Source organism: Chamaea fasciata, unplaced genomic scaffold, assembly GCF_029207755.1.
Source record: "Chamaea fasciata isolate MVZ Bird 193981 ecotype frontalis unplaced genomic scaffold, bChaFas1.0.hap1 SCAF_156, whole genome shotgun sequence".
Classification (NCBI taxonomy): Eukaryota; Metazoa; Chordata; class Aves; order Passeriformes; family Sylviidae; genus Chamaea; species Chamaea fasciata.
This window is the reverse complement of record NW_027094241.1, coordinates 22,567-45,792: the sequence shown is the minus strand read 5'-3', so window position 1 is coordinate 45,792 and position 23,226 is coordinate 22,567. Positions and strand designations below refer to the sequence as shown.

Below are 23,226 nucleotides of genomic sequence, written 5' to 3'. Positions count from 1 at the left end.
AGCTGCACTGGACTGGCCGATCCAGTTCCAGCAAGGCGATGTCGTTATACTCAAGGTCAGGGATGTACTTTTCATGAATAATCAGCCGCTTAATCCGGCGCACTTCCACACCAGGGCCCGACTGGCCCAACGAGGTGGCCCCAAGAACGATGGCCCACTCGCTGATGGGACTGGAAGGCAGATGGAGAGAGGGGTGAGGGCGAGTAGAATCACGTGCTGTAACACCCCAGCCCTTCCTGCCTTCTGCTTCCTGAGGCAGAGAGGAAAACAGCACTCCACAGAGTGAAAGTAGGCTTGAGCTATATTGAGCTGCAGGCTGCTAGGAAGCGGTGGCATGAACCCAGTCGTCTCCCTGAGCAGTCTCTCAGCTGGGCCCTGCAATGTCCTGGCACTAGGCACATGCAAGGAAATGGGATGGGAATAGCATGCACTGGTGGTGTGGGGATATCCCTGTGCCCAGGTCCGACTTACTTTGTGATGTTGACAAAGCAGTGGGCAGCTGAGAGCAGCCACTTTGCGCTGATGAGGGTCCCTCCACAGATATGCACAGATACCGGTGGTTTCCAGACGCAGCGGATACTGGCGATCCCAGCCCAGGCCCCAGACCCTGGCATGACATCTGTGCCACCCACAACGCGTGATGAGCTGAAGGTAGTACCCATGGGCCGCAGCCCACAAGTCTGTCTGGAAGCAGAAAGTCGTTAGTGTCCCATGAGAAGGCCTGCTGCTGTGCTGAAGGTCAGCCAGCTTCCCTCCTCACAAGGCTCTGGTTGCAAAGCCAGCAGGGAGCTGCCTGGGATGTCCACATGTTTGCCCATTTCTGCTTTAGCCCCTTAGACAACTGGTGCCAGCAGCCTGGCCAGTGGTGATAAACGGAGACTCCCACCTACTTTGGGAACTGCTGTGGCCACAGGTGGCAAGCGGGCACCCACAGGGAAGCCCCTAAGCCTTTGCCCGGGCCCCCAAAGAGCCTGAGGCTACTTACCCACAGGCGCCATGTGCAGGCCCGCACAGAGCCAGTAGGATGAGGATGCACAACAAAATCATTGCCGTCACAGCTGCAAGTCAGCTGCAAGGAGAGAGAGCTTGACACCTCCAGGGCAGCTGCCAACGTAATGCCAACAGAATTTGCTTTGCCGCAGTGCCCTCGGCCCTAGGCCTGATGTCACAGAGGGACTGGTTCCATGTTCCAGACACGGTGCTGGCCGCTGCAGGCAGGGGGGAAGGGCAATTTAGAGGCCTAAAACCACAGAAAGGTCTGGATTGGAAGGTACCTTAAGGACTGACTAGTTTCAAACCCCAACCATGCACACAGAGGCCTTCCACTACACCAGGTTGCTCAGAGTCCCATCCAAGCTGGCCTCAAATGGTAAAAGGAATGGGGCATCCACAGCTTCTCTGGGAAACATGTGCCACTCTTGTGCTAATGATACAAGATTTTGCTTGACATCCAAAACTACAGAATTGGCAGTAACAACAATTCAAAGCAACACACATTCTGATTTTTAAAAAGTTTGTGACATAGCAGGACTACTACTGTAGCAATCTACATCACTCACTAATCTCCTTGGGGCTATATGGGCACTGCATAAGATCTTCTTCAGGCTAGCTGTGCTAGCCGTTCTGAGAGAAAGTGGCATTGTTTAGCAAGACCGCCTTTTTCCAGACCTTTTGTGACTTTTTTTTTTTCTTTTTTCTTTTTTTTTTTTTAAATTTTAGGCCATTTAAGCGCATAATTTAGCTAAATGCATCTTCCTTAGAGGGATCCTGCCTTTGAAAATGGAAGTGTGGGAGAAGAAAGCAGTCTATCCTTATGCAGAGGTGAAAGAGGTGTTTCTCTTCCATGGCTCTGGGCAAGCCTGCACAGACCTAAGGGTAAGGGCCTAGCCCAGTGTTTATGGCTGACCTGGTACACCCCTGATGCCCGCTTTGACTGTGAGCATGATAGTCACAGTAACAGGATGGAGTTTTGTCTTCTAATCCCAGGTGGGTAGAGCTCATCCTCAGGACCACGTAGGATGACCAACACATCCTTCATGACTCGTTCTCTGAGCTGGATGAGATCTGTATGAAAGAGGCTGAAGATGCCGAGTGCAAAGAAATGGCAAGGTAAATCCCTGCTGCCGGCTGCGATGGGAGAGAAGTACCCATGCTGGCAATACCCTCGGGCTCTGCCTTCTGCTCTCTGGAACACTTTCTGCAGCTGCTGATGGAAGCAGCCTTCTCCTCTTGCCAGCCCAGAGCTTTAGCAATGCAATTGGAGACCTGGAGCTGAAGAGGAGATGAATGACAGTATCAAGTGAAGGATCATGCCCTATGTGGCTACTCTCTCCTTGCACAGCCTCTGAACTGAGGAGCTGCACCACGAATGAAAGGATGCTGCTGGACAATTGTGCCAACAGCATCAAAGACACTGAAGGTAACGCGGGAGCCACATCCCTCTGGGAGTGGCCGAGCTTGGTTTGTCGCATGGCCCTTCACTCCCAAATCAACCTTGCCCCGAAGATGCATCCTTTTTCACAAGTCCCATTGGATCTTTAAATTCTGTAGTCATCATCTCTCTAGTATTGCGAAGGCTGGCTCATTAAGTCAATTCCTAAGGCATCCAAGGAAACATTTGCTTACCACACTTCAGCCTATTAGTCGGCATTTTGTACAGTCCCTAACACTTGGTGGCCTACAGCTGCTAGTCTCGTTTCCTAAGTACTGCTTAGTTATACAAAGAATTCCATAGTCCTGCATTACCTGGGTTAGTTGGAACAGTTCAAGTTTTTGTCCTGCACCTATGGCTAAGCTTAACTAGCCAGAATAGCTAGGCATGCTCACACGAGCGACACCCAAGGTTTTCTGCCTCTCATGCTGGAGTGGCAGTCCTCACCTTCCCTTGGAGGCTTTCTCATAGCCCTCCTAACACTGGGGTTTCTGCTCTTTGTCTTGCACTGACACCTCATCCTTTTCTTGACCCTCACCCTGCCTTAAGCCCATGTCCAGCATGAGCCTTGCCAGCCAAGGCTGTCTACCTTGCACCGGGTCTTAGCCATTTCAGTCTTCATCAATTCCCAAGACATTCAAAAAACAGGAGAATTGTATTGATGCATTTCTCATGGAAGGAGGAGATGACTCCAGTACAACTTATGAATAGGGGTGGAGACTCCCTAACAGAAAAACAATTTTACAACCTCTACTACTGACAGAACAGAAGTATGCATATGCAACAAACGGTCAAATGCACAGAAACTCCCCAACTTTCCAGATTTTCTTGGTACACTTTCCTGTCTCAAACTCAGCTCTATGTTATTGCTTCATAGCTGTTCCCAAAGCATTTTAATAGAACAGTAAAATTTTGAAATTCCAGAGTGGAAATCAGGAGGAAGATGGAATCCTCTTCCACAGTTTTTATTTTAGGTTTTTTAAGACTCGATACTGTGTCCAGGGAAGAAATAAAATCTATGTGAGGGGACAGCAGGGATAGAGAGCGGAAGTTTGCAACTGACTTCTCGTTTATTTTAAGAAGTGACTAGGAAGAATATATGGCAGATATATGCGTACATATACACACGCACATAGATATACGTACACACATTAATATTCAAAGATGGAAACAGTATTTCTGTAGAATTTCAAAGATTTAAAATAAAGGTGGAATGAAAGTAATAACACATGACTGTATAAAAACTCCAAGAATATACTTGATTGCAATTCTCATTCCATGATTTAACAACAGTTCTAAATATGCTTGCATGAATTCAGAAAAGACACATTGGTTTGTGGTTTTTTTTTGTGTAATTCCTAAAGAACACTGTGAAAATAAAAACTCTAAACTTCAATAGAATTGGAATTGTATTTATTTTGCCTCTTGAACTTTATAACATTCACTACTACTTCCATATCTGAAATAGAGTTGTTTCACAACAGCTTCTGTATCTACAAATGTGGAAACCGCATGGAGTTTCGCATTAAGAAAAAAATCTACTGCTCAGTGAGCAGTCTGCAAAGAAGTAACAGTTCACAGTAACTCTTTCTTCCTTACCCTTCTGTATTAATGCACTGACAAGAAACTCTAACACAACTCCAAAGGAAAGGGCGTAAATTTCACATATAAAATTAGATTCGTTCGTTCGTGCAGATGTTTGGTCTATAGATGAAAACAGTTTCAGGGTAAATACGTGCATATTGCTCAAAATGCTTCAAGGAAACTAAAAATTCAACTGAGACGTACCCTGAGCTATCTAGATTCTTTAATAGTGCAATGTTGCAGAGATGCCTGGTTTCACCCTGGCTTTTGCAAATAAACATAGTAACTACTGACAGAGCTCTTAAATGGCCAACACAGCGCAGTATCATGTGTACTACAGCAGTTCTTGTAGCTTTGCCAAGTTTCTTTCCATCCACCGGATCTTGAGCTGAATTGTGTCAATTGCCTCTTTTACGCAACGCAGTTGAGAACTCTCCTCTGATTTTGACTCAAAAAATGACTTGACCTGTATAACAAGAGTAAAGAAAGAAGAAGGAAATCTTAACTAAAATCAACACTAGCCAGATAACTAGGTTCAGCAGCAAAGACACTACACATGGGACAGGAAATCCATTTTTGAGAATTATTTGTATCTATGCAGTAAGCAAACCTCTCAAAGGAGTTCCGAAAATGCAAGCAAACCATCTTTCATGGATTCAGCAGCAATACCTCATTTGGTTTCAATATATCATTTACCATATCACAAAGCCAACAGAGAATGTGCGGAGTTCTGGAAAAGGAGTCCTATTCTGTGACAAAGAATTGCTTGTTGCAGGCAACCCATTTCATCGTTCTGGAACAGCCCCCACACCCAATCATCATTATAACTGTCAGTGCTAACATTTAAAATACTATTGACCAAACCATTAACGCCTATCTCTACCAAATTATCTGAATGAAAACATTAGACTAAACCGTAAACAATTCTTGTTCCATTAACTTCGAGGCCTTGTCAGGGAAGACAACGGAGTTTTTTAAAAGCTATTAAACACCTCTGGGCTGATCCTCAACTTCTGCAATAATTCTTTGGGATGGCTGAAGGAAAAAAACAGCATAAAGCAATTTTTGTGGCACATTTCATAAACATTTCAGAGATACAGAAAGCATTGCTTGTTTACAAAATCTAGCCAAAATTACATATACATCAAATCATTATTTTGTGAGACAGGGTGTTCCAGTGCTGCACAGGAAAACACAACAGCATCAACCAATAACTGGGTTCAATTCTGCAACACATCTCTGTCACAGACTCAGTATATAATCTCCCACTGTCTATGTACATATTTGTCATGTGTGAGATAGTGAAAGCAACTTATGGATAGATAGATATATAGTAACTTGGCCATGAGGGTGCCCAGCAGAAATGGTGTTACCCAATCACATGGTAGCGATGCTCTGAGAAGGTTCTGACAGTACAAGCACAACAATTTCATAATTCAAGTTCAGCCTAGATTCCACAGTTGGTAACTTTGGCCTATTGTCTTGTATCCATCAGAGAACCTGAGAAATGAAACAAAAAGGATACAGAACCATTTATGTCTTGTCCTCTTCTACTTAGCCCTTGTTACTCCTAAATCTTAGTTCTGGAGTGCTTAAAATGAACAGCAAGAGCTTCTGATTTGAACTGCAGAGCAGAAAAGCCATGGAATCTGCCCTCTCTCTCTCTTATTACAGTTCCCTGCTTTGAAATTAATATATTAACAAATCCCACATAAGGCTCTCCCATTTTGCTATAGGATGGTTAGCCTGTGTTTTACTTCATTTTTCATTAGGTCCCTGACTGCTTTGTGTCCTCAGAGAGATTTTTAGTCTCTTTGCTCTCTTTCTCTCTGAAAGTCATTGAAACATCAGTCAGTCTAGAGTCTGTTACCTATGCAACTCAAGAAAATAAATCTGAATTTTGTGTGATTTTGACAAGACAGCTTTTAAGGTTAAAGGAAAAAAAAAGGCAACCAACAGCCCATGAGGTTTTAAGACGCTCAGTTTCCTCAACAGTCAATTTTCTCCTTCTCCAAAAGCTGATGTTCCCCACAGTCACTCATGTACATCAAGACAGCAATAGAGAACATAGGATATCCTTGGTCCTAGTGGTTAATATTCTGAAGTGCCTTTTCATACCATAATGCATTTTTGAAGCTAATGATTGCATAGGACATAAAATACAGAACCTACTCAACTTGGAGGTCAAGAGATGCTTTTGTAGCCACATTTTTGCCATATCACATGGTACACATCAATTTTGTTCACCTTGCCATGCAGTGACAGCCACCTCTCTGAATCTGCCATTACCAGAAAATGTGAAGATCAAAGAGATGAACCACACTGCAGTAAAACGACCTTCAATTTACTATTACATGCACAAAGAGCAGGGTGCATAGGCAGGCATATTTTTCTGGAGGAAGAGAGGCTGTTTTTCCCCCCCAGATCAAGGTTATATTAAGAAATCCTATATTCATTGGATTATCAAAAATTAACAATTTCAGACAGAGCATCATAAAATAATGCTGCTTGAATGATCCAATTGTACTAGGTTCAATATCTGTAAATTGTTAGAGATCCCCCTCCTGACACAAATGTCAGCTGCATTCTCACCCAATCTGACAGGGACTCCAAAAAAAAATAATCTTACCCTCCCCTCCAAGAAGAATTTTACTGGAAGGAACAAACTATATATTGAAAACCTAAATTGTTTGCTGCATGTTGCTGTCTTAGCTCTGAAAAATTGTTAACCAGCTGGAAGTGCTAAAGAGGAATAACTTTTTTTCCCCCTATATTACAACTATTAAAAGGTCATTAGTGGCACACAACAGATCAGGACACAGGAAAAAGATTTTTTTATCAGGTTATCATCCCACTGTTAGGACCATACAAGGCAGTTTATCTGGGTACCTTGCCACGGAGTTGACATTTTCTGTCTCAAGCAGCACAGAGAGGCAGCACTGTGAGCAACACCTAGGCCAGTGCCTGGCAGCCTCAAGACAAAGCTTCATCCAAGAGCTGCTTTTCACAGAGCTCCAGGAGCAGCTCAGTGGGGTTAGCAGAGAGACAGCAAACCCGTGGGAGGGTTACTGCCGCTGTCTCCTGCACACATTACATTACGTACACAAGGCTGACGTCTTCTGGCAAGACACAGTGTGACTTCTTGGATGCTTCTGATTTGGTCTGGGACTGGAAGAAAGCCACTTCCAACACAGCACTGTACTAGTATTCCAAGAGACACTGACTACTGTACGTGCCTAGCAGAGACCCAGAAGCAACAGCTGCTAGGATGACTAAAGAATTTACAGCAGCTTAAATTTCAAGCCATCAACAGCACTAGGTGAGGTCAACCCCTTTCTGAATATGTAATTGCCCCTCCTACTCACCTTAGTTTACAAGACCAGTGAAATATGGGGTCTACCCATAGACCTTAGAAGTTTAGACCTTAGAAGTTTCAATTGATACATTTTCTGCTTCAAGTTACACACTGCCAACAGCATTGATGCAAAAGACAACAATGGCTTCACTCTGGCTTCTGACACTTACAGGGCAATGAAATGACTTGACTAAAATGGAGTTTACAGGGGGAAAAAGACCTCAGGATAAAACGCGACAGAAATCTTAGTCTTAAACAGGCTTTCTCACCTTAAACAGCCACGTGTGAAAAGCTAATCAGAATCAAAACCTCCACGCAAAACAGCAGGTTTTGAGTGCTGCCACTACGATTCAAAACATACTGGAATAGAGGAAAAACAGTCTTTCCATTGTGGTGTATATGAGTCCTTCTCAATAACCAACTGGCCTAAAGACCAGGTAACATGTGGGGAGAAAAAGCTTCCCACTCGATCAAGGTACAAGTTGCCTATGCCAAGTCATGTATCAGTACTCCCTCAACATTTATTTTTATCAAAAGTACCCCATTCTCCTTTTTTACAACGCTATCAAGAGGGACAATAAATTATCCCAGAAAGCTGAGAAGTTAAAAGCTTTTCCTTTCTGTGCTCTGAAATCCTCTCTCTCAAAGAGGCATCAGCACAACTTTTATGATAGTCTAGCAGTATAAAAAGCTGTCCCAAATTTTTCTGTTATCGCCTAATTGAGTACAGCAGCATAATTGTGCAAGGCCAGCTTCAGAAAGTGTTAAAAAACTCTCTCTAAAAACTATGCTATTTTAACTATAGTCTTCATGAAAGATAGCTGTCAGTCCACTGGCTTTTTCCATGGTAAAATTCAATTTACATTCAAAATACCATTGTACCATTTCAGAGCTAGAAATGCAGCAGAACAGGCATTTTGCATCAGCTCATGGCTTATTGTTCAGTTAAAAAAAAAAACCAGATTTCCATCAACAGTTATAACTAATGTGAAATTTTTAAACAGTAACAGTAGAGCAAGTATGCAAAGCATCCCTTCGAATTAGAAATCTGTAAGAACTAATAGTTTTTTAAAAACACTCCCTTAACTTCTCTATACCCCAAATTCAAACAGCAAATCAAATCCAGTTACAGACACATAAGAACCAGAGAAATAAGGACATGAAACAGTTCATAAAAGCAAAGTCATGCCTTCCAAGAAGATGAGCAGAACAGGGGACAGCTAAAAGGTAAAAGCATTTGTAAAATCACTGTATTTGAATTCTGCAGTGGTCTTGCCAGTAGCACGTTTAAAGCAGCTGCATTAAAGACCAGAACACAGGCAGCACATCAGGCACAAGGTAAACAGAAAAAAAAGCTTCAGCAAGCCAAAAAGCAACTTGTTACACCCTCGAATTCAATTCCTGCTAGTGGCAACTGATCCACTGTTCCAATTTACCATCATTTGGAAACCAATACTAAAATACCTTTTAGTATTCCCCAAGTCCATCACTGTTGATTCGAAATTGAGTTGCCCCTATGCTGAAGAAAGTACAATACAGTTTTATATACTCTGGAAAATCTGCTGTAATCAGGAGCACAAGAGAGTAATTTTTGTCAGTTTAAACCTTTCCTTTCCTTCTGAATTTTACTTTGATTTAATTACTCTTGGTGTTCTACATCATCACTGCCCAATTCTTCAGAGATCTTTAGCCATAAAACACGTGAGGATTAATTTTGGACTCATTAAAAAACAAAAATCAACCCACACTCTACTGGTACTGTTTGCTGGTTTTGGTTTGGGGTTTTCCACCAAATTTTAATTACTAAGGAACCCCAGAAGCATCTATTATTGCATACCAACCCTCTCAAAGAGTTCATGTACGTGTCACAGTGGATGCTGTCAGATTTTTAGGCACTTAGAAAATTGGAAGTGAATATTGATTGGGCAAAAGCCATGTCTTCCAGGACTCTTAAATAGGACTACTTGAACGAGGCCACAGGGAAAAAAAATTATTCTTTTCACAGTGGCATCGTCTGCCAGCAGCCTAAGTATTTAACAGCAGCCCTTTAAAAAACAGAGTAATTCAGGACTGCATGGAAAAGGTTTTTAAGGAGATTGGTAATTGGATGCAAAGCATTAGATCATGAGTGATTCAAGCATAATCCAGCACACTACTGACCTTTAGTGGTTACCATTCAAAAGCCTAAGAAAACATGGTGATGATCTCATTCCTGTCTTTAGCAAGAAGGTATCAATTCCACAAAAGCACAGACACAGCTGGAGTTAATTGTCACTCCTGCTGCCAGTCACCAAGGAGATCATGGATTCTCTCAGGCTTCAGCCTACTCAGACATTGTCTAGACTTTAAAAATGCACATTTTTCTAACTTTAAAACTACAACCTATGAACCCTTCCTCAGACACAAAGACAGCAAGGTGGAAATACTAACATTATCATTCATACAGTCTGGACAAACTTATAATCATTTAGGAAGACTTCTCACAGAAATGGACCTATAAATGTCAGATTTACAGGGGTCACAAGCAACAACAAAACTAAATTTTACAAAGTCTGGATTATATTTTAAGGCTAGCAATCAGACAACAAAACCAATTCTGTGTTACCATAAACAATTAAGCACAGTTTATCTACGAGTCAGAATTATGAAACAATATTTCTGTAATTGCTCATAGGGGTCTTTTGTTCTTGACTGTGGCTCAATCAAGACCAGCTGAACACTTACTAATGCTCTGCTTCTTGAGCTCTAATTCTGCAACCACCTGTACTCATTTATCCTTAAACCAGATACACTGCCAAAGAAAAGTCTGACTGATTACAAGTTTAGGTTAAGTCATTAGCACCAGCTGTATAAATAGCTTGTGTATATGCTCTTAATGATCAGAAGAAAATATCACTCAGCTTCAAAGATATAGCACATAATGATCTGCATTTCTGGATTCTGTCTACAAACTAATTATTTGTTTGGTGCTCTAAGCAATTAGTTCTTGTTACTGGAAATGCTATTCTACATGGGGGAATTCTTTATCATAATATTTTCACCGCTTTGATGGGAGGCTTCTATTTATAGGTTTTTGGGGTTTTTTTGTAAAAGTACATGGAGTTTGCTTGTTTGGATAGGTTTTGTTATTTTTGTGTACTTAAGAGCAATTTTAAAACATTCCCATCCAAAGAAGTGTCATACAACAAAATAGGATTTGAAAGGTTTCAAGATCTTCTGTTCTGACTATTACTTTCTGAAACTATTCCAGTAGTGCTTTCACTTGAATATTTCCTTAGTACTGATAGTGTTCTTGTGGCTATCAAAACAAAGCACACAGGATACAATGCTTTCCCATAATTCAGGATGTTCAGTCATGCTCTAAACATTCCTGCCCATTCACAAGGCTCTCACGAGCCACAGGGACATTTCCCACTGCTCCTTACTTGCCCCTGATGCCTTCATGTCTTCTAAATGCTCCCAACATTTAATGCTTTTTACAGCACTTCTGTCAACATCCAAGTCCCATATTTGTATTTAAAGTCATTTTCAACTTCCTTAATAAGGAGTTTTCCAACTGACATCTGCAAGTGCACAGTCTCCTGTTTAACTACTGGTCACCACAAATATTTAAAGGAATTCAGGCACGCTTTCTTCAGCAATCCCTTGAAAATAAGAAACCTGGATTATCAACCACAGGCTACAAAATGGCACTGATGATCTGGCTCAGCACTGTGCCCTGAAGGCTGTTGCAGGCAGAGTACTTCAGCAGCAAGATCATCGCCCCTTTTTACATTATCTGGAAATATTTCTTTATCTCAACAGGGAGACAAGCTACACCAAAAATCCACAATTTATTGCCTATTTTCATTGTTTGTCTAACAGTTCTTTTGGTGGCTCTTCCCCAGCATAACATAAATTCCACAAATACGGGAATAATATTTCAAACTGCACCCACTTCTCCTCATACCACATTGCTCCATATTCAGCAAAGCAAACGAAGTTCTGAAGTATTTGAAACAAGACCACTGCCTGCAGGAGCTGTACTAGGGTACTACTGGTGCCTAAGAGAATCTAAAACTCCCTCAGAATAATGTCACTGCCCAAAAACACCTGGATTCCATTCAAATCTTCCCTAATATGTTACCAAGCCCTACAAGATCAGATGCTACTTAGATGTGAACGTTCCAGTGTGTTACTCATTGCTCAAATTGTGACTGAACTTCAATCACAATTGAATCTGAGTGTTTTCAAGCCTCTATTTCCTCACTCGTATTTCCATAGAGAAATTTAATTTCTGCTGGAATCTACTACATTTTTTCCAAAGGTAGATAGAATATTGGTTCCAACCAACTTGGAGCTGAAGTAAAGAAGAACACTGGAAATACTTTAAGCAACTGCAGATGGCCTTCAGGACTTGTGTACAAATACTCCTGGATCATTCAAGGAAGTATATTAATTCAAGACCTCTGGAAAAAGGTACCAGTTAAAATGTCTGCCATGTCTCCTGGCAGTCATCAGGTGTATGTTTGGTGGCTGCTTGCTTGACTTCAGCACAAGGAAGAGTTGGCATTTTTAATTTACAAGCTGCAGGTAAACTTTGAAGATGTTACTTGCTGTTGGCAATATTGGCTGTTCAATTTGCTCTCTTCATATCTGCTTCTTTCTTCACCACCTTGCCCCACACAGGGGAAAAAAAACTACCTAAGTGCTCTTCAGAGAGGAGAGACTAAATCACAAACACTTCAGGGCAGGAAGCTTGAACAGCTTAAGCTCTTATTTGCAAGTTCTGTAAATGCTATTTCATACAACTCAATATATTCGTCACCCCACCTTTTCCACAGGCAAACACTGTATCCATCCCTGCAACCCTGAAGCCCACCAGGGGCACTCTGGTATCTCTGCCCCCATCTTGAGGAGCAACAGACTCTGAAACATTATTTTTAAGGAAACTGACAATTATACACACAGCATACGCTGTTTGCCTCTGCAAGTTATAGCTAACATTTCTATTTTTTCCTCTAACAATAAAGTGTATACTACATTTATATAAGAAGAATATATAACCCAAGAGTGCCAGCTGCAGCCCCACAAAGCCACCAAAAGTTTATTTTGTCTCACAAAAGAAAGCAAGCACCTTTCAGAGGCACCATCATTTCCTTCTCTCCTGGATACAGATCCCTTCAGGCAGATTTGGCACACACGGTTGCATTAAGAGGACAAGATGGAGCAATTCTGTCAGTGCAGCAGATTAAAAAAAAACCTGCCACCAAGAGGCTTTATTCCAAAGGCAATTCTCCTCTGATTCACGAAAGATCTGTCTACCATACAGCCAAGCAGAGGCTCCCAGATGGTGCTGGCAAAACAATCTCCACTTTCTCCCAACAGCACAGCAGCATGTTGATCTCTAGTAGAAACTATTTCCAGTCCTGATCCCTTTGCTATCAGTTCTGTAACATGCACTGCTCTGATTAAATAAATAAAAGCCTATCAACCACCAGCAGTTTCAAGACTTACCTGAAGCTCTCCTACTCTTAGGGAAAAAACCCCATGAAGTCAGCATTTAAAACCAAGAGAAAGTGCTTGGAATTATATCTCTTTCTTAATGACAGTCCCACTATTCCTTAAAGTTTGGGGAAGTTCTTTAAAGCAGCAAAATGTTTTTGGCCAAGTGATCAATAGTTTGCTCCAGTACAAGACAGGACTAACACTGGACAGGTACCTCTAAAGTCACCAGAAACCAGCAGATTGCAGTTGGCTTCTCTCACAGACACATCTCTAAGCAAGCTTGGCTCCCAATTCCAGTCTCCTCCACCCTGGGATCCACACATGAACAAATGGACTAAGCAGCATTGCTCAAATCCTGCTGCACTTGCTTAACCTCCATAAGATTTCCCAAGAGAGCTTTACTTTGTGTCAGTTCTGCTCTCCTTCAATCCTGAAGCTCTTCTGCAAGTTTCTGCTCAAGAATTAGCACAGACCACTCAAAAAATCAAAACACAGGAACTCAGAAATATTTCAACAATTAAGCTTTCTTCTGGAGTAGAACCAACCATATAAATCATACAATTAGAATATTTCCCTGATTTTTATTTTAAACTTTAAAAAAAAAATCCACACTAATAAAAGGACCTTAATACATTGATAAAGTATTTACCAGGTCAATGAATAAAAAGATCGAAGTTTCTCTCAAAGGAGAAAAAAAAACAACCAAACAAATCTAGGTGGGAGATAATAGGCACAAGACCCTGTGACACATTTTATGTCTTGAAGAAAAGACAATGGGGATGTTCGGACAAGTATTTATCAGAGCAAATCCTACAGTGGCCTCTGAGGATAAAGTCAAATTTTTTAGATGCCAGCTAGTCAGTAACTCATTGAAACTGTTAAAAAACTGAACTCAAACTGAACTCTTGCAAAAGCAAGATTTGAGAACTGTAGATATACTATCAAATTTCTACCACGTGAAACCTATTTTGATGGCCACAACCAGCAAGACACATTCCCTAATGCATACATTTGTTACACTCAGATTTGTTACATCAGGTGATTTAAAGTGATCCTGCAGAAAAACTGGTTTGTAAAGACAGCAGACAAGAAAAACTCAGAGGCCACAAAGAGCAGAAGAGGAAAAACTGAACTTGCTAATGATAGTTCAGTTCATGCACTTGTGTATGCAGACCCAGCCAAGCCAACAGAAGGTGAATGAAAAATCTGAAAGCATAATTGAGCAAACCTTCAAAAATATCTATCACTTAAGAGACCAATTTCATATGCACATGATGCTGAAAATTTAGAAGAATCAAAATAATTGAACACTGAAGCAGGAGGATAAGAGTCCATACCATTGACACAAGATCATTTTTTCGTCATAAAACAATGGCAGAAATGTCTTGTATTAAAACAATTGTTTTCTTCAGGACTTCTAAATTGCACTAAATATTAACCTTCCTAAAAATGCACAATGGCAAACCCAAATAAAAAAAACTTGGGACAAGAAAAAACAGTGATATATATGAACACAGTTCAACAGACCTCCATAGGCACTCTTATGTTTCAGAATTGAGTTCATATTGACTATCCATATACATTAATTTGAAGTCCCAGCTTTAGTCTTTCATACAAGTTCTACTTCTCAGTATTTTTAATGAGGAACTAAGATCTTAATAAAGCTATTAATTTCATTGTATCAGAAAGTCCTTTGCCTGCTGCTCATTTTCTCTACAGCTGTAGCCATGCATGAGTACGCCTAGCATGTGCATCTGCGTATTTATATTTACACTCGGAGTGCTTAAATATTCATCTGCAGTTATGTATTTATGTACACAGCTAAAACCACATAGCTATGTTAGACCTGAAGTGATGTATTTTAATGGGGGTCAAATCCTCAATCCATGTTGGGATTTTCTGCTATTTAAGAAAAACAGGCTCTGGAGCATTTGACCTTTTTCTCCAAGAGCAAGATAAAATGTCCCAGATGTCCCAAATTCTTGAATGCATTGTTTGTATCTCTTGTAATCCAGGTACCTGAGCAAAGATAACCCACCTTACATGGATACCTCCCAGACTGGCAGCAAAGTGCTGTCATCTTACTAACCAATATTAAAAGCAGGCTACTGCATGAGGCTGCCAGAGAGGCTGAGGCAGTGCTGTTACATCTCACATTTCACACTTGGTTTGCTACAAGAAGCAACAAAAAATAGTATTTTTGGCTCACCAATATCAATAGGAAAAGAACAAGTGCTTTCCATAAAGAAGGATTCTCACCTGACACCAGGAGCCCTCTGAAATCTTGGATACAATCAAGCTCTATGAAATACACTGCTGATATACCTTGCAGGTAAGACAGAATTTTACACCAATCTCAGTTTCCCATCTTAATACATTCTCTTTGCTGTGACAGGTAATTATGCAGAGCAGGACAGCCCTCTGAATCGCTGTCTTGGAAAACAAACATCGCTTTAATTAACATAACCAGTACAACAAAACATTTTCTAAACTTGCACTCAAGACAAAAGATGCCCTTCACAAAGACAGCAGCTGGAGGGCATTGAGAGGATTTTTTGGACTTGGGGGACAGGGACAGAGCAACATTACTTGTCTGTTTTCAGTTTTGTGCAGCTCCTCATCTGGTTCACCACCTATCTTATCTAAACAGTTCTTATCTGACCTTTTTTGCCTTCTCTTGAGACAGACAGCAGGACTCCGTTACTGCTAAAGGAAAAAGAGCTGCCTGGTATCTCTAAAAACACAGATTCTCAGAAAGAAAAGAACAGTCGAATGCATCAAACAAGAACACTTTATTCCTTCAATAATGCTTACGTATTTTCACTTTTTCAAAGTCTCCAAATAAAGTTTAGAAATCAAACACGTCAATGCTACATTCAAATATTTCTCTCTTCTAACCTAAGCCAGAAAAAAAAAAAACAAATCAGGAAAAGAAATCCTTATTTTTACTACAAAAAGTCTCGGTTTTCCACATGAGAAGCCACATTCTCAACAAACAGATGCCAGAAGAGTCAACATTCTTGAAGACGGTTAAAGTGAGCTGTCAAATTACCTTCCGTCCTCTGAGGATGTGCACTACGCTGCCAGCATGTTTCCAGCTCTCACATTCAGAGTAGGAGAGCCAGGACTAAAACATCTGCTGAGCCTAACAAGGTCCCTGTCACATCTCTGTGATAACACGTTGCTCATGTCTATCATGTAACACAGGCAGAACATATTCTCCTGGTTTTAGTCCCTTAGATTCCTCGGTCTAAGCAAGAAATTGGCAGCCTGCCAGGCTTCCTATGGACCATTCTGGGGTGGGACCACCAGGTAAATCTCCCCGAGTCAGGTCATGATATCCTAAAGAGAGACACTGCCCTCCTTCCCCATGGATAAATGGGATGATGAGCAGTGCAGCAGGAGCAGGAAGCTCTGCTAAGTTTCCACCACTGCCATGCATTTTCTCTTCACTAAACATCGATTTACTTGCAGGAAGAAAGGCTCCCCTAATAGAACCCGTTCTTTTGATGGCAACCAAGAGGGAAATGGGCAAAAAATACCTTGAAACTATACCAGTTTCAAGCTATTATTAACTGGCAGGCATACACTGACAGTAGGAGAGATGAGGTGGCAAGAGGACTTTCAATAGCCAAAGAGCCCTTTCATCATCTGACCAGCTTCATCTATTGTATTCAAATAAGTGTTAAAATACAGAGAAATCACACATATCTAGTGCCTTTACAAGGAGTATCCAGGTGCAGATTTCTTTCTGCACGTGACTAAATTTAATGCATCCTTGCCGTGTACAAAAAAAAAAGCCTTGTGAAATGAGAGGTGCTAACATTTTCTAACAGATGGGATGACATTACAGAACAGGATCCTTTTTGTTACTCATGAAAACAACATGCTCTTGGTGCAATTGATTTCACACATAAACGGCAAGAGTTTCAAAGCCCAACATCGCTATTTTGGGCCAGTTAGTAGAAACCCATTTCTAAAGCTGATAGCAGCTCTGACAATTAATTACAAGCTCAAGATCAAGCATGTCCAATCCTTGGGAAATCCCTAGACATCAATCAGAATGACTCCTGAGGGCCTCCACAGAGTTCAGAGCAAGTATTCTCTCTTTTGGCAGATCATCTTTCAGTGCCTCTGAGCTGCACAGATTATCAGCAGGAATATTTTATGGAATAATATCAAGGTAAATAGGGCCAGGAGGTGTACAATTTCCTGAGTTTAGGTTCAACAGACTTGCCACAGGTAAATAACTGCTCACTTAGGCAGTTATACATATTACAGCCTGGTGAGGGGTGGGGAAACCCTCACAAAGGAGACTAAAACACACTGCAGGCCAAACTGCAATTCCACCAGTCCGCACCTGCAAAACTCATTTTCCCACAACCCTGCTCAGCATTCCATAAAGACTCCTAAGGAATTTATGCAGCACCAGTACAAGTTGACAAATACATGAAAAACATTTTAAAAAAAAATAACTATTATGTCATGATGTTCCTCATGCTGATCTGAGTCAGGGTAAGAGCTGAAGGGCATTTCCTTGTGAGCTGACAGGCCCACAGAAATAACCCAGCCATGACTGTCCCCAAGGACAACAAATGGGGCAGACCCCACTCTTCCAACAGGCTGAGCTAATCAACAGATCTGCACATCTACTGCAGAATCTGCATAAGAAATCGATTGAAACCATGTGTTGGTATGGATTCATTCTGCCAAAAAATTAACTGTGACGGGTTGGCACGGTAATGACTTGAACTTTTCCACAATACCATGAAGTACTGATGCTTCTGGAAAAACAAAGTAGATTCTGATGTACCATTTAGCCTTCCTAGAAAGAAACCACGCCAACAAGATGAGGTAATCTTGAAATTGCCATCTCCAAGCTTCCTAAAACTGGAGAGAAGGTTTGAAATCTATTCGGACTCTGATTAAACTCAGCAATCAACACGGTAAAAAAGTATATTAAATAGAGCTTTTAAATAGACAAACTGCAACAGTATTTACTTATTTTCTTCTATTTCTCCTCCCTGGAATCCAGTACTCAGGCAAACTTCTCACTTCTACAACAGCATATTGACTTTTTGACACTATGATCATTAAAGTCAATGTGGAAAATACATGCCCAAATAGAAAATCTAGATGCTGAAAGGAATATCAAGCAAGTCAAATCCAACTTCTAAAAATAAAATCCTCAAGAACATTTTCCTTCTGTAAAACAACAGAACTTAGACCAGATTTTACTCACCCACAGACTCTGCAAGCTCAGGTGTCGTTGCTTTACACTCACTGTGTCTGGTTCTCCTACCACCAAGCCCAAAGGTGCCACGGTGAAGGAGCTCTGGAACTTGCTGCTCTGATGAAGGCACTTGGTCCAACTGCAGTTTCCACTCTGTCTAACTGAAACCTTGACTGATGCCAGCTGCACCTCATTTGTTCCATCACCAGGTTTTCCTGAAGAGTAGCACTCACCCTCCAAATTTTAACCCTGTAGGGGCGAACAAAAAGCATGCACAGCTGAGTTTCAGAAAATATAAATACTCACACAAAGCAACATTTTCAACTCCAAGAGTGTTTAGTATGACACACTTAACTACCTCCAGTACCTAAGAGATCTGTATTGAAAAATCTGAGCCATGTTACTAATTTTAAGTGGACACTAAAAAACCAAACCCAAACATTAACATGCAACATGTCCTGGCTCTCTTAGCACTGCATTGGCCATAAACACACAATAATTTTGATTCCAAAGATTTCTCAAGGTTTCCTGGGTTTTTGTTGCTCCTACAAGTATCCCAGCTTGTTTTTACTCACTGTACCAGTCTCAGGTTGTAAACACAAGTGGGCTGTCACTCTCCCATGAGCAAGTTTTTTCATGTATTTGCAAAACTGACCGCACGAACGTGGTTACAGCTGCTCACATGCTCTACTGCCTACACACACTGAAATGCCAAACAATTAAGGAAGGCTCCAATGAATTCTCAAGATTTGGGATGCTTTTTAAGAGCTATTTCAAAAAATAACTAAAACCAATATTTGTTGATGCATTTCCTACCACGTAATTGTACTAGAGCCCGTTGAAGAGACAAATTTGAGGGTTTTTTTTAATGCCTTAACTTCATACTTGTACAGCAATCTAAACTGAAAAGCATCAAAATATACCACGTGGAATCACTAGTGCGACAACCATGCCAAAAACAATCTCTGCTATCAATCTTCAGCAGCCAGCTCCCACTTTTTTACCCTGTTTTATAAACCATTTCTTCTCACAGAGTCACTGCCAGGCCCTCACTTTGAGTCTACTGTGTTTGACAGATCAGCTACAACATTTTTCTTCTGTAAAACAACAGAACTTAGACCAGATTTTACTCACCCACAGACTCTGCAAGCTCAGGTGTCGTTGCTTTACACTCACTGTGTCAGGTTCTCCTACCACCAAGCCCGAAGGTGCCACAGTGAAGGAGCTCTGGAACTTGCTGCTCTGATGAAGGCACTTGGTCCAACTGCAGTTTCCACTCTGTCTAACTGAAACCTTGACTGATGCCAGCTGCACCTCATTTGTTCCATCACCAGGTTTTCCTGAAGAGCAGCACTCACCCTCCAAATTTTAGCCCTGTAGGGGACAAAATTAAATTATATAAAAATATACAATGAACATCTATATTATTTATAAACTGAAGCATTTATGATTTATTTAGTGAAACTGTAAAGTTTAGCCCTCTAGGGGCTAAAATTAAGGGGACAACAAGTAGAAAGACAAGAGAAGCATGGTCTGTCCAAGAAGTAAAAATCACTCAAGGCCCATCAGGAGTTTGAAAGTTTCCCTCAAATAGTAAAGATCACACAAGCAAAACAGAAGTCTCCAAAGTATCTAACAGAATCATTTTTGTAGAGATTACATCAGTAGATCCACCATTTAATTAATTCATTAACAGGTGCTAAAACCCCTCCTTTATCTGTCCAAAGACCAATCATGCACAGAAAAGAGGAACATATGGAAATGAAATAGAGTCTTGCAACATGCAGGCATGTGGGAGACAGACCTTTTGGGGATCCCGAAGGTGGCAGCACAATTACTAAATTACCTAAGCAAGAGTCAGCCGCCAAAAACTCCTGGGGAAGCACCACGGCCCAGAGCTGCCCCTGCCAGTGTCACATGGGACAGCTGCAGCTTGTTTGGAGGAATACCTAAAGGTGATCCACCCAGAAGGAAAGGGATCCTGCTTTAAGAGAAGTCTCTAGTTCTTAAAGGATTGCTGAAAGTAAGAGTACGTTTATTTGTATGTTTTACGCTTAATACTTGCTTGAATACCCCTCCAAAAATGTTGTTAATCTGATAACTAAGAACGTGCCATTAAAAAAAAATGGCATGTTTTTGTCTCTTTCTTTCAAAAGTCAAATATTCCTTGTTGTTTAATGGAAAAGCTGGCTCCTCTCCAAACACATCCTGTGAGGCCTTTTCCAGTGAAGCAGTGTGCATAATGATAAATGAAAAAGGGAAAGGTTCTTGCAAGTATTTTTATCTGTAGTATGCAGGGGTTGATCTGTTACACCCAAAAATTATTTTCAACTTAAACAATTCACCTTTGCCAAATCCCTAACTCACTCTAAAACTCTAATGGGTACACACAACATTTCTTGTGAATAAGTTTGCAACAAATCCTACAAGTTCACCCTCAGGAAAGGTGGCAAACACCCCAAGGGAGTATACAACACACAATATACACTCCTTGGAAGCGGAGGGAGTGAGATTTGTCCTTCCTCCTTGTCTTGGTTTGGGAAGACAGGTATCTGCCAGGTAAAATTACAATCAGAGGCTCTTTGGCAAAGATTTGGGAAATAGGAATAGCAGTTCTCTACTAGTATGTAATACAAAGCAAACAAACACAAAAAACTCCCCCCCCACCAAACAACTGCAGCATTAATGACAAACGACAACAGTACCAAGAACCTTGAGGGCTTTGTTTCACAAAACCCAGGGCAGTTTGGTTTCGCTGTCCCCGCAGGATCCTCAGAGCACCAAGCTGAAACAGTGGAAAAGTCCCGGGCTGGTCGCTGGGATGGCAGGGTGTCCCGGCAGGCAGGGGCAGGATGTCCCGGCAGCGCAGGGGGTGCAGGGTCACGCTGCAGCAAGAGGAGCAGCGCCGAAGGAGCCGAAGGCGAGGCAGGGCCTGGACCAGCTCCCGCAGGTGGCAGGGAAAACTCAGGATTCAGGCCGAACTGGTGATAGTAGATTTCCCAGGACTGGATCCCTTTGGCCACAGTGAAACTCCTCCAGCCAGCAACAGCCGTTCTCTGCTCGGCGTGCTCTGCGGCGGCTGAGATCCTCGAGGAGCGGCAGACACGCGTCTCCCCGAACGCCGGAGAAAGAAAAGCACGCAGCTGCCTCAAGCTTTGTCTTTTACCTGCGTTATCTCCCCCTTCCACCTTTGTCCACCTCTTTGTTTCGGTTAAGTACTCTCTAGTATCCAACACTTGGTCTCCTTGGTAACGTGTGGGGAAAAAATTCTTTAGAGAAAGAAGGAACAAACCCAACCCCCAACACTCCTCCTACTTTTTTTGCCAAGAGTGAGGGAGTCCCAAGGAACCATTTCAACACTTCAAGGAATGTCTCACATGCCAGGAAAGGCTCTGACACACTGACTGAAAACACTGGGAGGAGGGAGGACACACAACACATCAGCCAACGCATATTTTCAGCTGCCTTGGACATTATTCCTTCACAACAGCCACAATCTTTTTCCACAGACATTCTCCCCAGGTAAAAATCCAGGCGTGATGGTGAAGGGGCTAATTCTTTACCCTGTTTAGAATCAGTCAGAGAACTTCACTGTGTTTGTGACTCGTGCTCTCTTCACTTGAAACAGCTCCCACAAGACCTTGAGGGACAACTTGCTTCGACTGCCAGGAGGTCAAACTTGATAAAACCTTCAATATTGTCCTTTCCGGTGTATTTCCTTATCCTCCTACCCTTATGAGATCTGCCTGTACTGCAGGACCAGCTATCTGCTCTAACAACATGGTTCTTGTATGAAAAATACAAGCCAAAATAGAAAATCTAGATGCTGAAAGGAATATCAACCAAGTCAAATCCAACTTTTAAAAACAGAATCCTCAAGAAATGATTCACCCACCCCAAAACAAATGCAGCAGTTGAGGCAACTTATTCATCTCACAGAGATCTTTCTCCTATCTCTCCATGCTCTGCTCCAAAGTGTGTTCAAATCAAAGGTTCTCATTTTTTTCCTCTTCCCCTCAATTGTATTTAATTAGGTTGGTTTTTTTTTCCTTTGAAGTCAAGGGAAAGAGACCTATTTATTTCAAGGAATATTTAGCCTGGCCTTTTCCTTCCAGTGTTCTACCTCACTGCATCTGCAACCCCATTGTTCCATAGGGACAGGGAGGCATCCAAATAAAGATTAATAAAAAGGCAATTCCTGTGGTGTTATCAATTGAAGAAACAATCACTTTTCCCAGTGTCAATGAACTTCGATACACTAATAAAATTAACAAATATCAAAGTGGTTTGGGTCTGAAATAGAAACATTTCCACTAAATCTGAGTAGCTTTTCCAAATACTGGGCAAATAGTTTGATACACTTTGAAATACTAAAATATCTCCAGTGCTCCAAGATGAAGCTGAGCAAATGTCACTGAGTGAAATGAGACTAGACATTGTTTGCACCTTCTAAGCATGCATTATATTTTCATCCTGGTGTTTAAAACAAGGCCACTGCAAGGAGAATTTCCACTGTCCCAGCTGTCAGTAACTGGGGCACAAATGAGGAGCCAGTCTGCAAAGCCTTGGGCTTTCATCTCACACTGCTACACTGAAGCAAATGGACAGGAAAATAGAAGAAGCCTGAATACACCTCTGCTGATAAAGATCTCTATGTTAATACCATTAACATTGACTACATCGAATTTAAAGCTGATATCTGCCTGCATATCACATCCAAGTCTCTTTTCAGGTGTACAAAAAATGTGTCCATTTCACAGCATTTCTTCCTTTACTTCTCCACCTGGATCATACAGAAAATACATTTCTTGGCCACCAGCAAATCATTACCCCTTATGGGGACTGTTCCCTAAAGAGTTTCAGTACCAGAACAATGGACTACTGCACAGCACCAAATTTCAATTGTGACTTAACTATTCCACAAAGGGGATTTACTGTAGTGACACCTCTCAGGAATACACAATTATTTGAAATTTCACTGACATTTTCCACTAACAAAACAGCACTTCTACTTTAGCAGTGATTCGAAGATGGAAACTTTCCATTAAGCCTTTTCTTCCCTCTGGGTGTCAGAGTTGTCCTCAAAGTCCTTCTGTGTTAAAAATTAATTGTCTGGTTTGGTCTAACACCCAATGT

General features: G+C 41.4%; 1 long non-coding RNA gene across 1 annotated transcript; it reads right to left on the bottom strand.

The window, feature by feature from the left end:
- Positions 1 to 3,822: 3,822 nt before the first annotated feature.
- On the bottom strand, positions 3,823 to 19,428 carry LOC136304742 (uncharacterized). Its single transcript, XR_010724778.1, has 3 exons — positions 19,225 to 19,428; positions 18,100 to 18,339; positions 3,823 to 4,481 (listed from the first exon to the last, which is right to left on the bottom strand). It is a non-coding gene; the product is annotated as an uncharacterized lncRNA (long non-coding RNA).
- Between the last annotated feature and the right edge of the window lie 3,798 nt (positions 19,429 to 23,226).